The 11,585-nt window shown below is 47.3% G+C and overlaps 1 pseudogene across 1 annotated transcript; it reads left to right on the top strand.

The window, feature by feature from the left end:
- The first annotated feature begins 6,514 nt into the window (after positions 1 to 6,514).
- LOC309550403 lies at positions 6,515 to 10,151 on the top strand (annotated as a pseudogene). The gene is made up of 2 exons: positions 6,515 to 7,674; positions 9,868 to 10,151. The product of its transcript is annotated as an uncharacterized misc_RNA (transcript).
- The last annotated feature ends 1,434 nt before the right edge of the window (positions 10,152 to 11,585 follow it).

Raw genomic sequence — 11,585 nt, forward strand, 5'->3', positions numbered from 1 at the left:
TTTTCTTTTTTTGTGATTAATATCTAAAATGCAGTTAAAGGTCTCTTCTTTAAATATGAGGAGCATTGGCTCCTCAGGAAGGCGGGCAGCATTTTTTTCTTTTTTGGGCAATCAGATTTTTGACATATGCTGCCTGCAGGATTGCAATCTTAAGGAGGAACCTTGTACTGCTAAATGGGCCTACGGGGATTCAGTGTGGTCCCTAAGTAAGGGAAAAAATACAGGGGTGGCCATTCTAGTCAAAATCAACCATATTAAAATTAAAAAGAAGGTGGAAATTGAGGCGGGAAGATGTCTACTTGTTTATTTTGACTTTAAGGTTTTTTGTGTTTATGCTCCAGTGGATAAAAAGGGGAGGCTACTCCTTTTTGAAAAAATGAGGTTTTTTTTTTTGGGTGGACAGGCGGCCACAATTATTCTAGGGGATTTTAATTGTATTTTGACTAATAAGGATAGGGGGAGGAAGGGGGTGTGTTTGGTGGTGGTATAGGCCGGGGTGCTGTGGGTGGGGATAATATTTGTGGTGTGGGGGGGGTGGATAAGTCTGGCAAGGTGTTAGGGGAAATAATGAATACTTTTTGTTTTAAGGATGTGGGTGTGGATGGGGGTTTTACTTATTTCAGTGATAAGGGTACAGTATGCTCACGTATAGATTTTTGTTTTGTTTCTAGGAACCTGGACGCTGTTTCTTTTGTGGTTCAGAGGGTTCCTTTCACGGACCATGGGAGGATTGAGTGTGTTTTAAAGAAAAGTCTGAGGTAATGTATGGTAAAGGTGTATGGAAGTTGAATGTGGATCTATTGAAGGATGAGGTGATACGGGAGGAGTATAGAATGTGGTTTGGAAGGTGGAGGAAGAGGATGAAGGATTTTGTGAATGTTGTAGAATGGTGGGAATGGGTGAAAGTTAATACTAAGAGATTTTCTGTAAAAAAGGGATGTGAGAGGGTAAGGAAAGAGAGAGAGATGTATGTGTTGTGACAGAAGCGTCTGGAATATTTGGAGGAATAGCGTGGATGGGGTGAGAAAGTGGGGGAGGAAATTGTGGAGGCAAGAGAGAAGTTGAGAGTATGGATGGTGCAAAAGGGAAAGGGGATCATTTCCCAAGCAAATGCAGTAATAAAAAAATATGATGAGAAGTGTACTAGTTTCTTTTTTAAAAAAGTATATGGAGGGAAAGAAGAGTTATTGAGTGTTATGGATGAGAATGTGAATGGGAATAAAGATGTGAAGGAGGAAGTATGGAAATTTTATGCAAATTTATTTTCAGCAAGAAAGAGAGATGAAAAGTTGGAGAATGATGTTTTAGAGTATGTGGAGGTAACTTTGGCTGAGGAGGATAAATGTTTTTTGGATGAAGGGATGAAGAGAAGTGAGCTTGACGAGTGTTTGGAAAGTATGAAGAAAGGGAAGACACCTGGGAGTGATGGATTGCCTGTTGATTTTTATAGTACCTTTTGGGATTTGATTGGTGAAAGTGTGTATGAGGTTTGTGTTAAGGTGTTGAAGGATGGGAAATTGTCTGGTACTATGAGTGACAGTATAATTGTGTTATTGTTTAAAAAGGGGGAGCGTAAAGATCTAAAAAATTGGAGGCCGATATCATTGTTGAATACAGATTATAAGTGTTGTTGGCAAAAGTGATTGCAAGTAGAATGAAGAGTGTGATTGAGTTGGTAGGAGAGGAACAGGTGTGTGCAGTTCCAGGGAGATCGATGGGAGAATGTCTAATGGGTTTGAGAGATATTTTATGGTTGTGCAAAGAAAGGAAGCAGGATGTGGCTGTATTGACTGTGGACTTGGAGAAAGCATATGATAGGGTGGCGCATGATTTTATGTTTAAGGTGCTGGTGAAGATGGGGGTGTCTGGGAAGCTGCTTGAGTGGATAAAATGTTTATATATGGGGGTTGTGAGCAAAGTGCAGGTGAATGGATGGTTGACAGATGATGTAAAAATTGAATCAGGGGTGAGACAGGGGTGTCCGCTATCTCCAGTGGTTTTTGTGTGTGTTATTGAGCCACTGTTGAGGATGTTGGTTAAGGATAAATGTGTAAGGGGGGTGGAGGTACCTGGGGGTGGGGGTAAATGTATGAAAGTAATAGGTTATATGGATGATGTAACAGTAGTTTGTAGGAATACGGCTAGTTTAAATAGGGTGAAATTCTTGATTGATATTTTCTGTATGGCTAGTGGTTTTAGTGTTAATATGGGTAAGAGTGAGTGCAAATTGTTTGGGGAGTGGATTGAAAGGGGTCATTGTGAGTGGAAGATGTGTGCGGGAGGTTTAAGAGTGTTAGGGGTGAAATTCGGTTCTGAGTTATATGGGAGAGAGAGCTGGGAGGATGTGTTAGAGAGAGTGGGGAAGAAGGTGAATTTTTGATCTCTTAGGACTTTAACATTAGAGGGAAAAAAATATTGATTGTGAAATCTGTTTTATTACCAATAATGTTATTTTTATTTTGTGTTTTTCCTGCCCCTGACAGGATTTTGAAAAAAATTATTAAAGTTATTTTATTTTTACCTTTTTTTGGTCTTCCAGAATGGAAAAATTGAAGAGGGAAAAGGTGGTGAAAAGTAAGATGAATGGTGGAAAAGGTATGGTTGATTGTGAAAGGTTTTTGGTTCTGAAGTATGTTAGTATGTGTGTGAAAGTGAGTAAAAAGGAAAGCTTGGCTGGTTGTATGATAAGGTATGCAGGTGGAAGTATATTACGGAGATATAAGTTATACGAGGGTGATTTGAGGAACCAGTATGTTTTCATGTTCCATGGTTTTATATGAGGATTGATAGGTGTGTGAGGCGGTATGGGTTAAAAGATGTGTCGTGTCAAACATGGTTGGAAAGTAAAAACGTGTTGGGAGTTTTGGTAAAGAGAGAAGTGATGGAAGGAGTGGGTGGTTTGAATGTAACAAATAGTGGTTGGGTGTGGAGAAATGTGAGTTGGAAGGAGTTGGATAACAAGCAGAAAGATATTGCGTGGATGTGTGTGCATAAGTGTTTGCCTACCAGAGAGTTCCAGAGGAGGAGACGTTTTGTGGATAGTGAATTGTGTCCAAGGGAGGGGTGTAGGAGGATTGAGAATGTGGTGCATTTGTTCTGGGAGTGTGGATATGCTAAGGAAGTATGGAGGTGCATGGGCAAGTTGATTGAGGGTTTAACGGGGGTGAGAAAGATGACGTATGAAATGATGATGTTTGGTTTGTTTCAATTAGGAAAGAGTGAAGCTAGAGTATTGTGGTTTGTTGTAAATTGTGTAAAAGAAGTTTTATGGGATGTTTGGAATATTGTGGTTTTTAGGAATGAGGTTGGGAGTGTGTGTCTATGGTCCGTGGAAGGATCTATAGTTATGCCTTTTTTGATACCAAAAAATTGGGGGGATGTAAAGCAAATGAAATCTGGAAATTTTCAGAATGGAAAAATTGGTGTGTTGAGTAATTTTTTATTATTAATATGTATCCTTTTCTTTTTCTTCCTTTTTAAGCAGGAAGGGATCATGGCAATCGGAGAAATGTTGGAGGGATGGTTTTAAGTGATTTGGGGAAATGAGTGACGGTGCTTTAAAAAATAAAAAAAATAAAAAAAAAAGGGGGTTTGGTGATGGTGGGGGTGGGGAAAGGGGTGTTTTCATGTAATGACCATTTTGTATTTTTCTGTAATTTTTTTGTAATTTGATGCAAGTTTTTTGTTGTATATGGAATGGAAATGTTGACTTTTTTGCTTTTTTTGTAAATATTGTTTATTGCTTTGTTGGAAAAGTTATGTTATGTAATTTTACATAAAAGAATAAAAAAAAAAAAAAAAAAAATCGACTTTAGCCCTTAGGGGTGTCTCTGCTTTACGGCTAGGACGTTGAGAGCCACTTGTATCTATCCAAGCCATTTGGTCCTTGTGGGGTACCCTCTGCTCGGCCTTGTAGGATCGTCGATTAAATTCGGTTTCACCTACTCGCTTCTATTGGGTTAGAGGCTTAGCCCCCACAAGGAACGAGATTGCGATCTTCCCTCCTCCCCCCCCCCACTCTGCGCTACTACCTTCGGGCAGTAGGCGCACAAGGGCCTTTTTAAAGGCTACGAAAGAGTGAAGACGCCGAGGAATAAGAAGGAACCGCCAAAGCCTGCCTGAAGCGACTACCGACGAACTCCTCCGTCATGGGGAAGAGCACCGGGAAGAAAAAGCACGTCCCCGCCACTTCTTCCAAGACTACGGGAGAAGTCGCCTCAACCTCCACCCCCCACCCCGGCCGCCGTCAGCCAGTCGGGCTCAGCAAGGCCAACCAGGTCCGCAGACGGGCTTCCTACCCTGGAACCCTGGATGAGGCAGACAGTGGTGCTGCAGCTGAAGGAGGTGGACGGAAGAGTCCCCGACATTACCCCGGAAATCTTCGGCAAGAAAATGATCCTCGAACAAGGCGGAGACACTGTCCGTACAGACCTTCATGAAAGGTATATTTTATATAACTTTTGTGTCTCTACAGGTCTGTAGAAGATACTGGGAGGCGGTGAGGAATTGTAGCCCGGAATCCCCTTTCCGCAACTTTGTTGCGAACACTCTTGCAGGTTAAGGAGAGAGCCTTCGGGGGAACTCCAGCACCTGAAGCCCTACTTCTCTCTGGGAGCCTCCGCAGGACTCCTTTACTACACAGACATGCCCCAGACCTGTCACAGGTGCGGCAAGCAAGGTCACGTAAGTTTTGGATGTCAGGAACCTTCTTGCAGGTTCTGTCGGGCTACAGGCCATGAGACCAAGGATTGCCCGAGGTCCAAGACCTGTAACCTCTGCGGATTGGCGGAGCACGTCTACAGAGACTGCCCCCAGAGATCCCGGTCCTACGCTGGAGCCCTGATCAAGGGCAAAGCTCCAGACAGCGCTGGGAAAAAGAAGCCAGGGGAAAAGACTACGAAGGAACCCCGGAAAGCCACTGGTGAGTCCCCCCTCCCCAGGCCCCTACCACCTCCTCCGACCCATCCCTCCCCACCCCCTCTGAGTCGGAGGTGACCCCACCTGCCCCTCCCCCCTCCGAGCCCCCCCCCGCCCTGTCCTCCAGGGAGGACTTCCCCACCCTGCCCACCGCCCCCCCACCCCCCACCAGCAAAGGCCGGAAAAGGAACTTAGACCGACAACCGAAGAACCCACCAAGCGGCCCACAGTGGCCCAGCAAAATGACATCGCTGGACTGGACCCAGTGGTGGAAGACCTCTAGTCTGCCGGGGAAGAAGAAGGGCAGGAAGTTAAGGATCTGGCCCCCCCAGGGACTGACCTCACCCAAGACCTGATGGACAGTATCCTCGAGGAGAACGGCCTGAACCAGGACACCGGACAGGCACAAGAGGCAGTGGAAGAACCACCCCCCCCCCTCAGGGGAGGTAAGTTCAGACCACCTGCTAACTAGCCCCTTCATCTCCTTTACATGATGGCAGAGATCTCCATCTTTTCCATTAATGTTAGGAGCATCAAGGATGCGTCTAGAAGACAGGTGGCGCTGACCTTTCTTTCCACCCAGCAGAGTTATGTCTACATGCTTCAGGAGTGTGCCCTACCCTTCTCAAGGAGGTACACTCATCTGTCCTCCCAGTGGACCCTTGGTCCCTCCTACTGGTCCGGGGGTGTCGATTGTTGTAAGTCTGCAGGGGTAGCCATTCTTGTCAGGGGTGGTCGTTTCACGGTTGACTCCGTCCAGGAGCTCGTCTGTGGCCGTCTTTTGGTCGTAGACGGCTCATGGGCGGGAGAGCCAGTTAGGCTCATCAACGTGTACGCCTCCCCAGATAAGAATGAGCGACTGGAGCTTTTCCAGACCCTGCGGACCCAACTCGTCACCACCAGGGCAGTAGTAATCGGCGGTGATTTTAACTGTCCGATTGAGGAGGATGGGCGCAACTCCAGCATGTACGCAAAGCTCGACACCACGTCTAGGCTGCTCAAGGAGATGATTGCGGAGGCTTCCTTGAAGGACGCCGTGGGATCCATAGGCACAATGCCTCCGTCGCTGAAGGAGGGGATGATCACGATTTTGTATAAGCGGAAGGCGGAGAGATGGGATCTGAAAAATTGGCGTCCCATCTCTCTCTTGAACGTGGACTACAAAATCCTCGCCAAGGTTTTGGCCAACAGGCTGAAATCTGTCATCGGACAGATCATCCACCCGGATCAGACTTGTGGCATTCCTGGCCGCAGGATTGCGGACAGCCTTGCGCTTGTTCGGGACACGGTCCAGTACATTTGAGGCCGCCGTGTGCACGCGGCCCTGGTCAGTCTTGACCAGGAAAAGGCCTTTGACCGTGTCTCCCATGAGTTTATGTGCAGAGCTCTGCGCAGGTTTGGTCTTGGGGACATGTTTTGTTCGTATGTGAATGTGATGTTTTATGACATTTGTAGTACGGTGTTGGTGAATGGCTGGAAAACTGACCCTTTCCCTGTTCTCTCTGGGGTCAGACAAGGCTGCCCTCTCTCACCTCTGCTTTTTGTTTGCTGTATAGAGCTCTTTGCCGAATGCATCCGACAGAACCCAGAGATCAGAGGGATCACCGCACTGGGACCGGACAGAAGGGTTGTCAAGTGCTCACTCTACATGGACGACGTAACGGTGTTCTGTGCTGACCAGCGCTCCATCGACTCACTCGTCCAGACCTGTGAGGACTTTGGCAAAGCTTCAGGGGCAAAAGTCAACTGCGGGAAGTCAGAGATCATGCTCTTCGGAAAGTGGTTCCTGCCTTCTTCTGCATCCATCCCTTTCAGCATCAAGGCGGACTTCATCAAAATTCTTGGAGTTTGGTTTGGAGCTGAGGGCGCAGCCCTGAAGTCATGGGAGGAGAGACTGTCCAAGATGAGACAAAAGTTTGGACTATGGAGCCTCAGAGACTCACCATCGAAGGGAAAACACTGGTACTCCGCAGCGAGATTCTCCCTGTGTTGCAGTACCTCGCCCAGGCCTGGCTCCCCCGGGTCAACACCTGTAAGGCCATCACCAGGGCGGTGTTCCACTTCATCTGGGGCTCCAAGATGGACAGAGTGAAGCGAGCAGTCATGTTTAAGGAACCCCTCAAGGGCGGTAAGGGCGTGCCCGACATCGCAACGTTACTGGGGGGTGTTCTTTGCTTGCAACTGCATCTGCAGGACTTTGGTTGACAGAACTTCGAACTCTGGCGGCAACTCCATGTCCCGTTTTTTCCTCCTTCCTCTTTGGAGGTCCCTTGGATGGGACAAATGGGACAGCTCCATCCCCTACAACTGGGACACTCCTTGTTACTACTTGGACACTTTCAAGTTCATCAAGGAGCTGGGGCTGCATGGAGTTAAGCCCGACTTGTGGAAGCCAAAGACTATCTACAAGTTGATCAGAGCATCGGACATCGCTGAGACTGTTCCAGGCCTCCCTTCAGCCACTTGCAAAGTGGTCTGGAGGAATGTTTCTGCAAAAGGGACTCACCAACAGGCATAAAGATCTGGCGTGGATGGCTGTCCAGGGGGGATTGCCACTCAGGACATTTATGCATGCCAGAAACTTGTGCAGATACAGGCACTGCCCCTTTTGTATCATCCATGAGGAAACGTCTTTTCACGTTTTCTGGGAGTGCTCATTTGCACAGAGCCTGTTGAGGGCCTTGGAACCTGAACTTAGAGACTTTGTTCCACAGACCGCCATCAAACATTTCGCTGTGCTGAATGGACTTTTTCATGGTACTTTTTCCCAAGAGGACATTGACAACGCCTGGCGGGTGTTGTGTTGCTTTAAGAATGCTTTATGGTGCGCCAGAAAGCGCCTTATCCACCAGCGGGAGAGGATGTCCATTGAGGACTGTCGCAGACTGGTTCACAGTCTGCTCAGAGACTATAACCTGATGGATCTCATGGAGGAAGAGGCGGTCTGAAGATTTCCCCTTCCCCCACTCTCCCTTGTGTGTCTTTGTCCATTCAATAAAGCTTCGGGCCTGTGATTTCATTCCCCTCCCCTTACCCCACTCTCCCACCCTCCCATCACAACTGTTGCTTTTTTGAAATGTTATATTATATTGAAACAGTTTTAGTAATGCAACGTATAGACAATGTTTTTAGTTTCATGCTTTAGGGGTATTGTGGCGTCATGCATGATCTGATGGCACGGGGTATCCTTACTCCGCACAACACATCAGGCATCATACCGCAGAATGAATGTATGTGATTGAATGTATTTATTAGTATGACCGGAAATGTATTGTAATGTAGTGTATTTATGCGCTGCGTCGCAGTACAGGGGAGAATGTACCCCGACAAAGTATTGTTTTTTGTATACCCTTTATGCAAATAAAGATTACATTTTCAACCAAAAAAATCTGCGTGCGGTCTGGTTGAGAGAGCAGTCGAGGGCCCCCTTGCGGGGTGTCCCTCGGTTTTGAGGCGACTAGTGCCTGTTTCTAGGTGCTGGGAAATGGCGGCCCGAGGTCTGAGGGATTCGCTACGGTTCGTGGTAAGACCGTAATATGCTGATGAGGTGACGTTAAGAACAGTAGTGGTGGACCTGTTGACTGGAATCCTAAGCTTGAAAGTAAGAAAGATAATGTGTCTGCAAGACTTCCCTCAGCAGAGGATTTACGATATCACGTTTGTTTCTTCGGAGGTGTGCTGGAACGTGTTTGAACTTTCTCCCAATCGGGTCTTCCTGTAATCTCTTAAAATCTTCACAGTACAACCTTTGTTTATGCAAGAAGAAAAAGTTATAACTGTGCATTTATACAACCCTTTTGCAGACGTGAACCTGGTTAAGGCCTTTCTGTATAATTATTGTGAGGTTTTGAGGGGCGGTGATCCAGTTATGAACAAATATGGTATATGGTCAGGGAAATACCGCTTTGTGGGCCGATTTAAGACTGACAAGGACTGTGTGGGTGGTGTCAAAAGGCCCCCTGCTGTTTTTTCTATTGGAGGGGAGAGGGGCTCTTTTCTACCCTGGACAGCCGAGGTACTGTAGGAAATGCCTAGTTTATGGGCATACTAGTGCTGAGTGCGATTCTGACCAAAAATGCCGGTTTTGTGGGAAGGTGGGACATATGCAAGGGAATGTAATGAAGGTAGGGTATGTGATATATGTAAGACAGCTGGGCACCTAGCAAAACAATGTGGCATGTATCACTCTGCCAGAGAATGGTATAGCGCAGAGTTTGGCCGGTCAGGAGACCCAAGACAGAAGAGAGAGACAGCAGAAGCCGGGTGGTGAGCGGGGGGAGAGTGCCGGAGTGCCTGCGGATGAGCGAGCGGGCTCCTCCAGTGATCCGCCGGCTCGTCAGGCTGATGACGCTGCACCGAAGGGGAAGGCAGAGGATGTAGCGGGAGTCAGTGTTCCCGCTGACAATGCTGTAGTGGCAGAAAGTGGGGATGGCTCTGAGGCTGCGGATGCCGTTCCGGGAGAAGATGGCGCGGGATCGGCGGGGTTTCAAGCTCCCCGAACGAAGATGGAAGAAGGAGCGGAGGAGTGGTGAGAGAGCGGTTTCAAGGCTCCCCGTCGGGAGTGGGCGGAGCATACCGGGAGGCGGAGGAAGAACTGGCGGCTCTGAGTGTCGCCCACCCGCCGACGGTGGTTGTAGAAGCGTAATCAGAGAGCGAGGAAGAAGAGGATGAAGAACTGGAGAGTATAAGCAGTTTGGAATGTGGACAGCAGCAGGACGATGAAACGGACATCTCAGATGTGCCGGTAACCGCTTCAAACAAGAGAGCCAGGGCAGATAGGTCCTGGAAGGAGGAGATGGAAGGTCAGGAATCAGAGGAGGAAGCCACTGCTTCTCCGGTGACAAGAAGAAGACTGAAGAGTCAGGGGTGCCCAGCTGGGGACAGGATGAACATATAAAAGAACTGCCATAACAAAAACTCATTTAAATGTTTTAATGGCTCCTACTGTAGGGTCAATTAATGTTAGGAGTATTGCTGCTAAGGCAAGGAGAATGGCAGTGTTTGACGAATTAAGTAAATGCAAAGTGGATGTGATATGTTTGCAGGAATACGGGAATATGGATGATCCAACGGCTGATTGGTCATGGGGTCCTTCTGTTTGGACGCCAGTATGTGACACCAGGAGTGAAGGGATTGGTGTGGTGGTAAAAAATCCCTATGTGAAGCTGTTGCCAAACTTAGTGGTTATTCCTGGGAGGTTGCAAGTGGTGACCATGGAGTGGATGTGCGGGTGATAAATGGTTATGCACCAGCAGGAAAAAAAGAAAGGATCAGCTTCCTGCAAACAATAAGAATGTACTTACCCGGGACAGTGCCAACAATATTAGTTGGCGATATGAATTGCATTAGGAAAAGTGGAGACAGGCAGGGGGCAAGTGGGGATGGTGGGATGGACGCCTCATCCAAGGTGTTAAATGATTTAGTGGCGGATTTTGGGCTACAGGATGTAGCGGTGGAGGTGGAGGGCGGAAGCAAATATTTTACTTTTTTTTCAGACAAAGGAACCGCGAGGTCCCGCATAGACTTCATATTCTTATCCCGGTTCTTGGATGGAGAGGCTTATGAGGTACAGCCAGTGCTGTTCTCCGACCATGCCTTAATTTCATGCATTGTGAAAGTGGAGGAGGGGGTGGAAATTGGTGGAGGGGTGTGGAAATTAAATTGTTTATTGCTGGAGGATGAGGAAATATGCAGAAGGTTTGAGGCGTACTTTAAGTCCTTGGAGAAGAGGAGACAAGAGTTCCCCGATATATTGGAATTGTGGGAGTGGATGAAAATGCCGGTGGCGTCCTTCTTTAAAAAGGTGGGGGCAAGCAAGAGGAAGGAGAGAGGCGGAAAGGAAATCCCTGGAAAAGCTACACTTCTTGTACAAGTGTAAAAGATTGGGTTTGGAGGTGGAGGAGGAATTAAAGGAGGTACAGGAGGAAAGAAGGAAAATGATTAAGGAGAAGGGGAAAGGAATAATCTTTAGAGCAAAAATACAAGAGATGGAAGAAGACAAGAGAGGCTCACATTTTTTTTTTTCAAAAAAACCCCTTAACCCAAAAAAAATGAGGACAATGTTGGACGGGGAGGAGGAAGTTAGGGGAGAGAAAATGAGAAGCGTGGTGAAGAATTTCTACGAGTCTCTCTGTATGACAAGAAAGAAGAGGTGACAGAGGAAGAGGTGAAAGATTACTGTGATGTTTTCCCAGAAGGATTGAGGAGAAAAGAAGGAGGTCTGCTGGCAGAGGAAGTAGGGGAGGCGGAGGTGGAGAGGACGATAAAGAGCATGACGAGGAACAAGACGCCAGGGGGAGACGGCATACCAGTGGAATTGTATGTTAGGTTCTGGCCGTTGATGAAGACCTACCTGGTGGAGGTAATGAAAACCTGCATGCAACTGGGAAAACTGACGGCGTCCATGAGAAAGGGAGTCATTGTCCTCATATACAAAAAAGGGGAAGAAAGAGATATAAGGAACTGGAGACCGATCACCTTATTAAACACTGACTACAAGATCTTGGCTGACCGTATGAAGGAGGTGGTTAGCGGGGTGGTCGGAGATTGGCAGGTATGTGCAGTCCCAGGAAGAAGGATAGGGGATACTCTTGTCCTTCTGAGGAACTTAATATATTATGTTCAGGGAAACAACTTGCCGCTTGCTGCTGGAATTGACCCCGAGAAGG

This window comes from Pelophylax lessonae (assembly GCF_965119305.1).
Source record: "Pelophylax lessonae genome assembly, chromosome: 3".
Classification (NCBI taxonomy): domain Eukaryota; kingdom Metazoa; phylum Chordata; class Amphibia; order Anura; family Ranidae; genus Pelophylax; species Pelophylax lessonae.